A 14,350-nucleotide genomic window follows, 5' to 3' on the forward strand; every position below is an offset into this window, starting at 1 on the left:
TTACTCCGAAATATAATTTTTAGCAAAAAAAATAGCCGGATATAAATCGACGCCGGCGACAGCGCTGCCGAGCAAATTTGCCTTGCGCCTTTAGTGCGAGCAGTACGGTAAAAGGCGGGGCGGTCTCTGGCCTCCCATGTGCGTGGCGCGTTTGATTGACATGGCGGAGCCTCGCTAGCACCAGTCCGCGTCGCGCCGCGCCAGCAGACAGGCGAACAGGCAGTCAGGCGAGCTCCGGAGCCTGGGAATTAAAAAAAAAATCTATACACACACATATCGCCACCATCACCAAGACGAAACGAGAAAGGCAGCCCACGTCGCGGTCCCGTCTCCACGTTGTTTCATTCGCAGCGAGGTAAGTTTCAACTCTTTCGAAACAAAGGAGGCCATGTTGGAGAGGGAAACTTTTATAAAGTGCGTGCGAGCGTGTGTGTGCGTGTGTGTGTGAGTGAGTAAGTGAGTGATTGAGTGAGTGTGTGTTGGTCGCGCTGACGCCGGCAGTCTGAGCCACTTGGCCAGCAGCGTCCAAAAAGAGGGGAGCGGAAAAAAAAGGGGAAACTTTTCGTTCGGTGCGTTTAGGCGCCGCTGAAATGTGCGTCAAAAGTGGCGTTGGGGAACTTTTCTCCACAGTCCAAGTGTTGTTTTGCTGACTTTTGTTTGGATGGAGAGTGAGCAACGGGAGGACAAACTTCAGCCCCCACTGCTAAATCTCTGTATTCCTTTGCTTTCAAAAGTCAACAATCCGCGTCGAAGATGCTGACGAGGCGAACTAGCTCGTTTCGCTGCAATTGACTTCCCCCCCCCTCTCCCTTTTTTTTAAAATTTATTTTTTTTAACACACTCAAACTTGGCAAGTGTCTCGCAACTTGGCGTAAAATACTCCCGTATGGCTCCACAAATCAGTAACACAAGCCTCCCTTTTAATCTCTTCCAATTTATAAAGATATTATGGAGACTGTTTGTTGCTTTTGGGTCATTTTTGTACATTTTCTCCCCCCTGCACAATGAGGCGTTGAGGGGAGAAAAAAAAACGTCTCCACTCCAGCAGATCCTAGCATTCCTTCCAGCCAGCCTCCTTCTCTCTCTTTTTTTTTTTGCCTCCACCTCTCAGAAACGACTACGTGTCTGTTTGTGCACCAACACATCTATCAATCTGTCTAGCCACGTCTTTCTCATGCTTTCCTCATTTCCATACTTGGGGGGAGGGGGGGGGGGGAACACATCCCTCAAAAAGTTGGAATACAATGTAAAAATCGACATGTCTGTGTGGTTTGATTGTAAGTTTGGAATCTGGCTTATCTATCGATGGGTAACCCCCCCCCCCCCCCTCAGCTGCTCTTGCTAAATAGTGGACTCTGGATCCAGGGGGCAAGTTGGAGAAAAGAAATGTCAAGCACACGCACTATTTTGTCAGTGCAGAAAGAGAAGAAGAAGAGGAGAAATCTGATCCCAAATACATGACGTCAGATGACATTCCTTTGGTGCAAGGCTGATGTGGCTGGGTTTTTTTTTTTGGTTTTGCCCAATTTTCTTTGCTTTGGACTAAAATGGGGGACAGGGCAGGAGTGATGATGTAACAATGTGATAGTTTTTCTTGCCCACACGTGATTGTTTTTGCGACAGAAAATGGTTGTCGCAAAGCTTGTAAAAATAGATAAATAATTCAGTCAATACACAAAGTCAAAAGTTTCCTTACGACAGTCCAAACTTGTTATTCCGATTCATATTGCAAATGTCAAACCCAGAAAACTGGTGAGCGACATGCTTTTTTCCCCCCAACCTGAGTCATCAATTAATCCAAAAAAAAAAGATTGAAAGCATCATTGATTATTAATCGTGAGTGAGCAGCTCTAAAACTGAAAATGTCTAGCTAACCCATCTCTCTCTCATATATAAGTATATCCAGTATATATTAGGATCAATTATTCAGCCTTATTGTTGGGAATCTTTGTTTAGCCCCTGAAAGGGCTGTCCTGACTCATCTTTGTTTTATGCCTGTTGAACCAAATCACCACAGGTCATAAACATCAAAATCGCAGACTAATAAACAATTGTCTTTATCGCGCCTAATAAATCATCAAATCCAGGCCTATAAGACAGAGAGCCCTCAAGTGCCTTTGGTTGATGTTGTCTCAGCCGTATCAAAGCCGACTGAGAAAAATCACTTTGAGTCCAGTACATTACTCGGAATTCGGGGTCCACGTGCAAAACGGCTCTCTTCCGCTCCATCTCCGGTAGTTATGGAAACCACGCCTGGCGCTCATTTCCCACACACCGCTGACGTACGCCACGCAACAACGCGCCAATAGATTACAGGAACAAAAACGACTGTTTACCACACCGCCATCGTTGCACTTTGTTGCAGGGTCTTTAAAATAAGCATCATTACGCAAATGGCGAACATCAACAGCGCGGCACTTTCAAGCGCCCGCGGGCCACAACATGCAAATGAGAAATGAACGTTGCTTTCCTCCTGTGTTTACTTCTAAAGTAGACCTTTTTTTTTTTTTTTTTATGAGAGAGGAGATGAGGGCTGCTATGTTCTGGAGCGTGAGACACTGGGGCTAGCTAACGTAGTGAATAGGCTATGCTAATTGTAGCTCTGCTCACATCTATAGTAGAGAGACTGCGGAGCGCGTGTTTAAAAAATGACACCTGTTTTTGTTATCTGGTTCATATATCACGGATGGTTATCGAACGTGGAGCGAGCTCTGCCAAAAAAAAAAAAAAAAGATTTATTGTCGAAATGAAGCTCCTCAACTCATTTGATCAAGAAGTTCCTTGGCAGCTAGAAAAGCCTCATGGATGTTTTGTCCAAATGAAGTTTTTAGACTTCCACGAAGCATCAGACCAGTGTATCGGGGAGGGGATGCGTTCTCCCCAAAATTCAGCAGTTTAATTCGCAATTGCCCAAATCGCGAATTTACGCGGATTCACCGTTAGAGTTTTTGGTTGTTTTTTTGCTGGCATTTCTACGGTGTCAAGTATGTGCTTTTGCAAGCTCTCTCTCGTGGTATGTGGCGGGAACCCCCCCCCCCCCCCTCCCCCCAGAATTAATGTTCCGATGGTTTTTAACTTATTTTTCTAGAATCCAGAACAATATATTAAGTACAATACAGTTGTATTTAACTTGGCAACACAATTCAAATTTTAGAAGTGATTGTGAACATGAACCGAGCCACAATTTGTATTGAAGTACAATGTGCAATGCATATGAATTGAAGCAGGATTTAAGTACCAATGTTTCCCTTTTCTCATATTCAAGCACGGTGCGACAGTGGCTGAGTAACACAGACAATATTTTAGTTGTTGCTATTTGTTGAGCTAAGAGTTATTTAAATTTTTTTTGAAGAGGTGGTACCTGATTTAAAAAGTTTGAAACCCACAGACATCGACAGTCAACATATTAGGCACAGCCGCGATGGCCCGCACCTTCGCAGTGTCTTTTTTTCGACGCATGCCATGTGCGCTCAGTGTTGTGGCCACTTAAGTGTAATTAATGTCATCGCAGTAAACTTGGCCCTGGGGGCTATTACATTTGACTTCATGCCTGCGTTACCGTGATGTGCAGACCCCCCCCCCCCCCCATGTTTTCTTGATGTTAAGCCTCGGCGGCCTTTGCGTTTCAGCGCACCCAGAATGTAAACAAAGCATCCCGAACTGTCGAGCAGATGCCGGGTGCAGGAATGCTTGGATCTTCAGCTCGCTGGAACTTAATGAGTGAGATTTTCTCGTTCTGGTTTGCGGCGGCAATGGGAATGCGTACAGCTGCAGGATGTATGCGGCGTTGAAATAATGATAATCTCCCCATTTTATTTATTTTTTGGTTGCTGCTAAGAGCTCAGAAGCTTTTGTTCACGGCGGAGTCAGATTTCTGTTGGCCTTTTTCTTCCGTGCATAGGTCAGCGGGTTGAATAACACTTTATGTAAGTCGACGACCTTGTTTCCGTAACCATTGCAAGTTTGTTTTCCAGGTACGACTGGGTTATGGATTATTTTATTTATTTATTTATTTGGGTTTAACTGTTGGGCGGGGGGGGGTTTCATTGTTCAGCAAGTTAACATAAAATGAGCCATCAAATTGCATAGTTTCTCCTTCGACCAATCAGATGAAAGCAGTGTGTCTAGCTGCGGCTCCGAGTTACCCTTTCACGGCGGTTGGTACTCGGGGCCAGCCGATCTCTCGGTCGATATTGTTATCCGATTTCTCCAGAACTTGCCGATGAGCTGTTCATATGAATCAGGTGTGTTGGAGGAGAGAAACGTTTAAAAAATGTGCCCACCACCGCTGCAAAAGATCGGAGTTGCCCACCTCTGTCGTATAGGAAATGGATGGAGGGGAGCAAATGAGCCCGAATGGGATGCAAGCATGGTTGTCTGCATGCTTTTCTAAGGCTAAGCTAACGTTAATGCTAATTGAGTTTGTGACTTTCTACTTTTTGTCTGAAAATCCACAATACAAAACTTTGTCATCTTGTTTTAGATAATGTGGGGTGGGGGGGATGTAAACATTATGATACGTTATGGTTGTCTCCTCTTAAGCTCTTTTAAGGCTAAGCTAAAAAAAAAGAAGCATTTTGTCATTTGACAAAGTTTTTGCAGTTTCCTCTATTTATTGAAATTCAACAATTTATGTGTCAAGTCAGATAACGAAGAAGAGAGTCGACAAAATTTTGCTCTGTTCCATGCATTGTGGTTGTGTACGGTTCTGCTTTTCTCAGGCTATACTAACGATACATTTTGGCATTTGTCAAAAATGACATTTTGTCATTTGTCCCATTTTTTATTTTTAGGGGTAGGGGCTTTGTTTGACTTGCTTCTTTTTATCTGAAAGCCCAATAAGTGATATCTCTCATGTGGATGAACAAAAGCGTTGACAACATTCCAGACTTTTGGATGCATTGTGGTTGTCTCTTGGGATGCGTTTCTCAGGCTGTGCCAATGATACCGATTTACTGGACTTTCTTGTTTCAAATTTCAAAACCGACGACTCACATGTCATGTCGATGAAAGAAAACATAACTTTGCCCTGTGGTTGTCTACCGTTAGGCTATGATAATGAAAAGCATTTTATTGTGTCGCTTTCTTTTCACCCGAAAACCAACAACTCACATGCCGTGTTTTAACTAATGAAGAAAGTAGACAAAACGTGGCCGTTGTTACACATTTCTACTGGCTACACTGACAGCCTCTTATCATTTGTCAACATTTTGTGACTTATTTTTTATCTAAAAATAGCTTCAATGTGTCATGTTTTATCTCACGAAGAAGAAAGAAGAAACAACTATGCCCACTTGTTGCTTCCTGTTACGCTTTGCTAATGCTAACTGTAGCATTTTATCAGCGACATTACTCGATTTCACTTAGCCAGTCCAGAAATCATTATTTACTCTGAATATAGAAAATCTTTATCTATCTCTGCCAGCAACATATCGCGACCAGCGGAACAGTCAAACGATCTGAATTAATCCACCTGTTGAGTTTCGTACAGCAGAATAACAGCTAAACAGGCCCAGATTTTCACCAATGAGCAATTTGAGATGAGAACATCATTTATTTCAGCATCAAAACCCATCTATTTTTTTGGGGGGGGCCATAATTATTCAGTCAGTTTTGAAAGACTCTGGCGTTAACGTCTTCTTATTTCGCACAATGAAACACTGAACTTGTGCTCTTTCCCCTCTGGCATATACGCACACACACAGACACCCCCCCCCCCCCCCACAAAGAACTCTATACAAATGCGCTCTATAACATAACCTGACTGTGCTCCCCACACACACACACACAGAGCGTATATGTTATGCGGCCCTCATGGGGAGGTCTGGAAAAGTCTGCGCGGCCCCGTGTTTGTTTAAGCGCAAGGCTGCTAGCGGCCGCTAACTGGTGTCTATTGAGCTGCACATGAATGCCAACCTTGATTCCGAATAAGCACACAAGGTTTTGGCTGATAGAAGACGCCGGGGTCGCCGTGCCCTCGGAAACCTTTTGCCCATGCGGCGCATCGCAGAAATATCAACGCAACACTTTAGTTTTTGCACCCCGCTCCCTTTTTATTTTTATTTTTTAAATATAATAGCTAAAAGCTAAAAAAAAAAAAAAAAGAGCCCTGACTTTTTCCCACGTATGCAAAAGGCCTGCAAGTCGCGTTAACATCCCAGTCAGCTAGGTGTTGTGCAGGTGAAAATGGGGTCAGGGAGGGGTCGCGATGCCGAGCAGAGCTTTGTCTCGGTTGCTTGTGTGTTGTCAGGAAAGGACGATGGAGCAGCTCTCAGGTTACGTGGACAAGACAAAGCATCCCTTGCTTCTTGTGCCCCCCCCCCCCCCCCCTCCGCCATCCTCTTTAGCCGCCATCGGGTTTCATGCAACTGTTTGTCATTGAACTTGTACATGGACGCAAACGACGAGAGGCAGCCCGATATGGCCCTAAAATAACATCTTTTGCACAAGTCTCCCATTTGCGGCTATAATTGATTTCGCCCATTTGCTCATGGAAAAAAAGCAAATGACAATGCCAACATTCAAAACGGGCTTTGAAACATTTTTAGCAAGGTCCCCCCCCTCCCCCCAGCATGAATTTATATCAACTTCCAGAGGAATAATATAAATCAAAAAATGGAGAAAATAATAGAAATAAATTGGGGCTGTCAGTGGGATCAAAATTTTAATCGGCTGCTGCTTTTCAATTTTAAAACGTCCGATATCGGTGCGATTAAATCATACTTGTTCGTCTGATTTATACACCCATGAGATTACAATTTTTTCTCCTAATCCAACAATGTCAGTTTTTCATCATAAAATTATATTTAAAAAAATTGAACTTTATTTGTGGAACCGGTGCAGTTTTTTTTCTTCTACGCTGCGACTTTTTATCTTCTAAACAAGACAACAATTATTTGCCTTTTATTCTCCCAGTGCGAATTCGTGACACGTAGCTTGACATGCACATGACATTCAAGAGAATTTTGCTGTTTTTTTTTGTTGTTTTTTTTTGTGGCCGCTTTTGACTTGTGATTGTTTTGTAAGTGCAACTTGATTTTGTGAAACTTAACCAAAGACCTCGTCAGCGTTGCGAAACTGCAGGTGTCATTGTGGGAAAACTGTCGCGAGCTGGCTGGATAAAGAACAAGCGCCGTGTAGTACGTGTGTATGTGTGTGTGTGTGTGTGTGTTCTTGATAACCTCGCTGCTGCTTTCACTTTCCATTTCCCAGCATCCTCTTGTGCCGTGTTGAAGTATCCCAGCATCTCATGTTTGCTTGGCACCGAGCTGCAATGTTTGCCCTCCTCCTCCTTTCTCCTCCTCCTCCTCCTCCCTTCTTTCTTTTCGCTTCCATGATACCAGCCCACCTTCTCTCACACAAACTCCTCGCGCATTCCCCGAGCACCCGTCCCCCCACCCCTCCTCCACCCCACAGCACTCCCCCAAGTACCCCTCGATCATTTCCTGCATTGTTGACCACCGGTTCAGGAGGAGATAAAAAGCAGCCTTTCAACTTGCTCCCCTCGCCGCATTTGAACATGAAAGCGCAGATGAACGAGTTTATTTGCACTCGACGACTGAGCGCGGACGATAAAACCTCCCCACAAAGACTTTTTATGAAGTAAATGATGGGCGAAAACGAGATGCTGGTGACTTGAAAAGAATGTGGGAAAATGCACCATCAAGATGGAAATGTCACGTATCACCCCCGCATGCCCTCGCCCCATTTGAACAGCGGATACCAAAAGTCTACACACCCCTGTTCAGATGCTAGGTTATGGTGGTATGGGAAAAAAAAGTCAATTGAAATTTTTCTTTAAAAAAAAAAAATACAATAGTGTGGTTGCACAAGTGTGCACACCCTTGCTTTTTTGTTGTTGTTGTTGTTCCATTTGCCCAACGATTAATCAGCAGATATTAGCGCTTTTAAAATCGGCAAAAATCTGGAAATTGTCAAAAAAATTTGTCACCGATGGAAGTTTTTTAAAAAAAAAACACATTACATCATAAGACAGACTCCCTCAAAAGATGCCCCAAAAATTGGCCAACTTTTCACCAATTTTTCTCTTTTTTTTGTTGTCAATCAACACTAAATCGCAAAAAAAAAAAAAATCAATCAAAATGTTCTGCCTTTAATGCACATCTTTTTTTTTTTTTAGTCAGCATTAGGGGACCAAAAAATAAGTTATTCTATTCATTGTATATTTTATTTAATTACCTGATCATTTATGGGAATCGTGTTCTGCCAAATATCAGAATCGGCATTGGCCTCAAAAAATTTAAATGAAATTTGCATTTTTGACTGATATTAATCGTGATCCCATACAATAAGATTAAATCAGTAACTCGAAAAAAAACACGCACACAAGGTATTCCGAAGTGCCTGCGTAGCGGTAATCTTGCGAGTTGACCTCTGGAAAGTTACTCCAGACTTTTTTTTTTCTTTAAACTGCATCTTTGGAGTGTCAGCAGCCCGCCGCCATCTTCCCCCCGCTCTCTAACCGCTTATTTTTCCAGATTAGGCGGCGGGATGAGTGTTTATGCAACGTGCGTGCGGGCGTGCGGAGGAAGTCGCTGTTATTGAATGCAAAGCCACATGTTTTATTGCTTTCCCTTGTTACAACACCCAAGCTCCAGCCTCCCCCTCTCAGGCATGCATACTGGCGTGACCCCCCCCCACCCGCCCAATCCCCTGTCCTTGTTCACCCCCCCCCCCCGCCCCCGGCCCGCCCCTCCCATCGCCACATACCTGTCATTTTTTCCAAGTCTTCTCCTTGAGCCTCTTTTGGCCTTCAACAGGTCCTCTTTGACTTCCACTTAGGTTGCCGAGCACGACCACACGGGATCGAGTTACTTTGACTTTCTTGTCAAAACCGCTACTAGTCCAACTTTTTTTTTTCCTGAGAAAACACAAAGGAAAGTGTTTTTTCCCCCCATGTAGGTATTAAATATGAATTTGGCAAAAATATTTTGAAAAATTAAAAAGTTAGTTCGTGGTCGGAAGCTCAGAGGGACATCATGACGCGTCATTCGCCTCATTAGCATAATTGCCCCTGTGAGTGGCTCTCAATCTTTTTGTACCACCGAAAATAAATTAGCTCTCCGAGTAGCGGCATCATGAAAATACAGAAGGAGTTAAAAATAACAAAATTGGCCTTTAAATATTCAATTAAAACGCGTCGCACATAATGGGGAAATGAGGATTGTAGCTCAGTCCCACACTTCGAGAAACACTTTGAACCTTTTCAAGAAATAAAAACCAAACAATCGACAAACGTCAAGTTGTCTCGATTTAACTCTTGTGCATTAACCATCATGTGGATGATCAGGAATCGAAATCTCCCCCAAAGTTTCTGCTCTTAACTAGAACGAGATTATTATTTGATTCTATCTTTTGAAATCTGGAGTCCCGATTTAAAGATCGATGCCCGTCGCCCGTCCTCGCCCTCCCGCCGGACCCCCAACAGACAAATCACATGCACAGGCACACACACACAGACGGGCTCGGCGGAAATACACACCCACAACCCCGAATGACTGTGTGAAATCCTGAGGCTGATTGGGGAGGAGGAATGCAACCTTGTGACCCTCCACCCCATCTGTGGGGAGGAGAGGAAATAGATGAGGGGGGCACTAGTAGTGTATGTGTGTGTGTGTGCGTGCGTGCGTGTGTGTGTGTCAGATTTGACGCACTTTATGGACAAGAAAGATGTGCCAATATCCCCAAAAATTGTTGCCACTAATTCATTTCAACTCTTGGGGGTTAACACAGTTTTCCCAATGTGTGTATATACACACACACACACACACACACACGAAAATACTCTCATTCATAAACACAGCAGCAGTAGGAGGAGTTAGTCATAGACTGAGGCATGTAAAGGCACCATTCATGATTTGCTTGTGCTCTTGAAAGACGCGTGTGTTTATTAAAGGGACATTTGTCTTTGTGGGGACATTTTGGACGGTCGCGTTTACCGGTTTGGAGTGTGCGTGTGTGTGTGTGTGTGTGTGTGTGTGTGTGTGTGTGTGTGTGTGTGATTTTTGTCTTTCCGTGTTTGCGTGGACCGATCCTGGACAGATATTATTCAGGGGACATTTTGTCATTGTGTAGGCAGTTTGGCTGCGACACAAGAAAAATGCTTGTGTGCGTGTTTTTGCGTTTTTTTTTTTTTTTTTTGATTGGGAGTGTGGCACCATTCTTGACTTCCCATCTTATTTGGTGGCACTTTTTTTTTTAGGGGTGGTCCATGAAAGAAAAATGGTGTATAGGCACGCTTTAGTTTTGCTGTGGTAGTGCGGCGCCATCCTTGATTTCCTTAATGGGAAGAAAGCATTTTGACTGGTCCGCATGAGAAAAATTGCGGTTGAGTGTGTGTTTTTTTTTCTTGTCTTTGTGTAGTGTGGCATTGGAAGAAAAATGACCATGAAATGAAAAATGTGTGTGTTCTTGTCTTTTCCGGTTAATGTGGCTTTTTCGCTTATTCCAGTGTTTGTGATCTTGTCTTTCTTTTGGTAGTGCGGCACCATTACTGATTTCCCAAACAGTATCACCTCTGTCCTCTTTTCATTGAAATTCAAGAAATTTTATGCCATCCAGGTTTTGATTTCTTCCAGGCAGGATAAAAGTGGCCTTAACGAGAAAGCGTCTTTTTTGCTCAGTGGGACATAGATCTGACAATCATCTGCATAACAGTGGAAGGAAATACCATGTTTCCCTAAGATGGAACCCAACGGGAGCAGGTACAGTGAGACCAGCAGGGGCCCCAAAATTGAGCCCTGTGGAACACCACATGACAGAATTGAGTTGAGTTCCCTAAATGTATTGGAAGAATATATTGACTAGTCTACACCCCCTGCCAAAAAAAAAAAATAATAATTAAATACTGTGTGTACATAAGTGTTCTCATCCTTCCTAGTTAGTGAGGCACCACCCTTGACATCCCGCCGTACTGTTGGGTAGTTTATTTTATTTTTTTTTGTGGATGCGTTTTCTGCAAGATTACTGTGTGTGTGTGTATGCGTCCTCATTTTTCTGTGTTCGTGTGGCACCGCTTTTGATTCCCCAAATTTATGAGCATTTCAACCAGTTCGAGGGGTCTTTAAATGGAAGTGTGGTATCCGCAAAGAAAGATGGTGAGATTTTTGCTGGCCCCCCCCCCCCCCCCAAAAAATGTTTTAAGCGTCCGTTCTTTTTATCCCGTGTTAGTGCGGTACCGCCGGCGATTTCGCACCTTTTATCAGACTGAAACTGCCACCCTATGAGACCACATTGTATGCGGTTCTCAAGTAACTGTGACTCATCGTTGGCCACGCAACAAGCAAGCTTTTTCACGGCTCATAAAGCCGCGCGTGCGTGTTCTCGACTCGGCATCTTAATTAAGAAGCCGTGTCACGGAGTCGCGCCGAAATCATTAGCCACCGCCATTTCCGCCCGGCCGCTTTGCATAAACGACACGGAAAAGTCCGAGCGTCATGTCTGTCTTGTAGGCGAGGCGCGCGAGTACAGTGAACGGCGCCCTCGCCGCTGGAGCAGATCTGTTTCATTGGAACAATGACGTTAGTTTTGAGTGACAGGCGAGGAGGTCAGTGAGGCCAGACCGACTTGGCGCTGACGCCACGTCTCTAGTGGGAATGGAATTTTTTTTTTCTAACTTTTGGAGGTTAGGGCACTTCGCTTGTTTGCTGAAGGCAGAAATGCGCTTTGAGTTCGGTACGTCCGAGTGGCTCGCCGCAGCCGGCGATGAGAAACGGACACAGCATGAGGTACACCTGCGCAATGGCAGGAAACTGATACGTGCGGCCTTGTCACAGTAGCTCTGTCTAATTATTTTATTTATTTCAGTTTAAATATGTCACTTCTTCTTTTATGTATCACATTTAGTACTGGTTGAATTTGTGTTTAACCGCTTACTATAGTGGACGGCTTGTCAATTTATCAGGTTCCAGGGTGCGTGAAAGGGTCGAAATGATTTTGCCATCATTTGCTTGGTGTATTTATCACGACTTAAATTTCAACACGCTGAATTTTCGATCCATCCCTCGTGTCGGATGTCCCGCAGCTGTGAACAGTGGCAATCATCATCATCATCATCGAGGCCCGCATGTGCGTGCGCTCGTGTCCGCCTCGGCCCTGTCAATGCGGCGCCTCGCGTTGGTGGTTTCTGAGCGCAGGAGTCGGGCCAGCTGTGAGCGCTTGATATCGAGCGCCTGCCGTTCAAAAGCGCGAGGCGCAATCCAAATCATATGTTGCAAATATGCTGAGTGTGCACTCGTGCGCAAGCGCTCAGCTGGCAGGAGTTGCGTTCGCTGTCTGCCAACAAGCGTGGACACACTGTATTTTGTGTGTGTGTGTGTGTGTTTGTATTCTGTACGTGTGGTTGTGTGTTGGAGCCAACACATACCTTTGTGACTGCTGGATGTATCTTTGCGTGTGTGTGTGTGTGTGTGTGTGTGTGTGTGTGTGTGTATTGAGGAGGAAGTGGCTGTGTTTGTTTAAATGGCGCACGCTCACCCATGTGGGACAATTTACCGGGAATGAGAACTCACCAATGCCACTTTGAAGCCTGTAACCCCCCCCCCCCCCTCCCAAAAAACCCCCCATCCTGAATGGTTGGCGCTTTGCATTTTGATGGAGAACGGACTGGTATCGTGACGGGACGGGTTCAGGCTTCTACACACTAGTCCGACGTCGGCCGTCGTGAAGTCGGAGCCGTTGTCGGAGCGGCTGGGCGGTCCGGACGATTCAAAATATGGAATCAGGTTGGTCTATCGGGACGAATGATGGCCGATTGGCTTCCGTGCTGTCTTTCAGACTAACCTTTTCCAGCCCACTGATATGTTTTCTTGACGTCAGCCATTCGGATTTGCCGGCGGGATATGTAACGCAGCCACTTGTCCATCTGGCTCCTTCTCCTCAAGCAAATCTTGCCAAAACCTCAAATATTTCTTGAACATATTTTCTGTTATTGTGCAACTGAAGCTGTTTTCTTACACACTGATGATTAAGGCTTGGACTTAACATGTGTTTTCGACTCTTATTGGGTCAAGTAGACCCAGATTCTGAAGCGCCTGAACAGTTGCGCATGTCATGAACAACGTTGCGCTCTTGAAGCAATCATGTTCAGGTTGAACCAGGAAGTGGAACCAGGAAGTCGGTCTTCGCCTTCAAATGTCCTTTGTCAACCTCACGTTTATTTTTGAACTGCGCATCAGCCTGATTAGTTGCGCGTCTGATTGCCAAATAGTGCTCTTGTCGTCAACGGGGGCGTTCTGGATTTGAATGAGAACGAAAAAACAAAAAGAGGAAGATAATCTGGAAGCTGTGAAAGAAGATTTTGACGAGATGTGAGTCACGGTCATGTGCTCGTGGGAGATTCTCCACTTCCTTCTGCCTTGGAGCGCGTGCGACACCTGTCACACGTCGATGGACGAAGTACAACGTGACAGTCGTGATATTTCCAAATATGGACGCAAGTCGTGGTGGCGATGACAGGAAGCAAAGTGTGTGTGTGCGTTTGGAGGGGGTCGGGGTGGGGTCTTGGCTGATGTAACAGCTGGAAAGCCGACTTGTGATTGAATGAGTGTTGTGATTAGGTCACTTTGTCTTGTCGTGTTGGGACTCGGACTCCCCCACCCCCACCCGGACCCCCACCGGCTGACCCACGTTGCGTCTTTCCATTTGCTCCTCGACTCTCCTCTCCCAAGTCATCTTCCGTGCCTCCTTTTTCTTCTCTTGGTGCGCCACATGACTTTCTACGTGCTCTGTGCCCGCTTGGACTCCCCCCGCCGCCGCAACCCGCCCCCGCCGCCGCCTCCTCTTTCCTTACCTCGTCCTTTACTCTCCTTCAGAGCTCTCCTTCCAACTTCTCGTCTTGGCTGCTCCTCTTCACCCTTTGGGCTCTTTTATTTATTTATTTATTTTTTTATACATTTACTTTAAAGCTTGAGTTATTCCGTGACAAGAAGTTTCCACATTTTATTTTCTCGGACAGCAAATCAGTTTTCCTCATTGAAATGAATGGAAATGCCCATAATCCGCTCCGGCCGTCCAAAACACAATTTTTTTTGTTCACTGTTTTTGATCAAGTAAAACAGAAAAATATATATATTTTTTAATTCTAGTTTTTTAAAAATTTATTCTGGGAGAAATAGACTCATTTTGTCAAGTGTAATTACTGTACGGACTGTAGTTGTCATGAGTTGGTTGTGTGCCTTTAAGGGGCGTGGCCTAGTGAGTAACATCTGGAACTGACGTCCGTTTGCTTGCATGCGACATTCTGGGCACGTATTGTCGTCTCGAGCAGCGACTTGCAAATTTTTACATTTTGCATTTGTGTGCTTGACTGTTCAATCGTCGTCTGAAAGTG

General features: G+C 44.8%; 1 protein-coding gene across 2 annotated transcripts in view; it reads left to right on the forward strand.

Moving 5' to 3' along the window:
- Window positions 1-200: 200 nt before the first annotated feature.
- fndc3ba (fibronectin type III domain containing 3Ba) overlaps window positions 201-14,350 on the forward strand; it is a 74,562-nt gene continuing 60,412 nt past the window's right edge. For both annotated transcript variants that reach the window (XM_086126993.1, XM_086126994.1), the window contains exon 1: window positions 201-355. The gene's annotated coding sequence lies outside the window, so the exon portion shown is untranslated. The remainder of the gene's footprint in view (window positions 356-14,350) is intronic.

The sequence above is a fragment of the Hippocampus guttulatus genome, chromosome 13 (genome assembly GCF_054856545.1).
Source record: "Hippocampus guttulatus isolate MCC_2025c chromosome 13, RoL_Hgut_1.0, whole genome shotgun sequence".
NCBI classification, from domain to species: Eukaryota; Metazoa; Chordata; class Actinopteri; order Syngnathiformes; family Syngnathidae; genus Hippocampus; species Hippocampus guttulatus.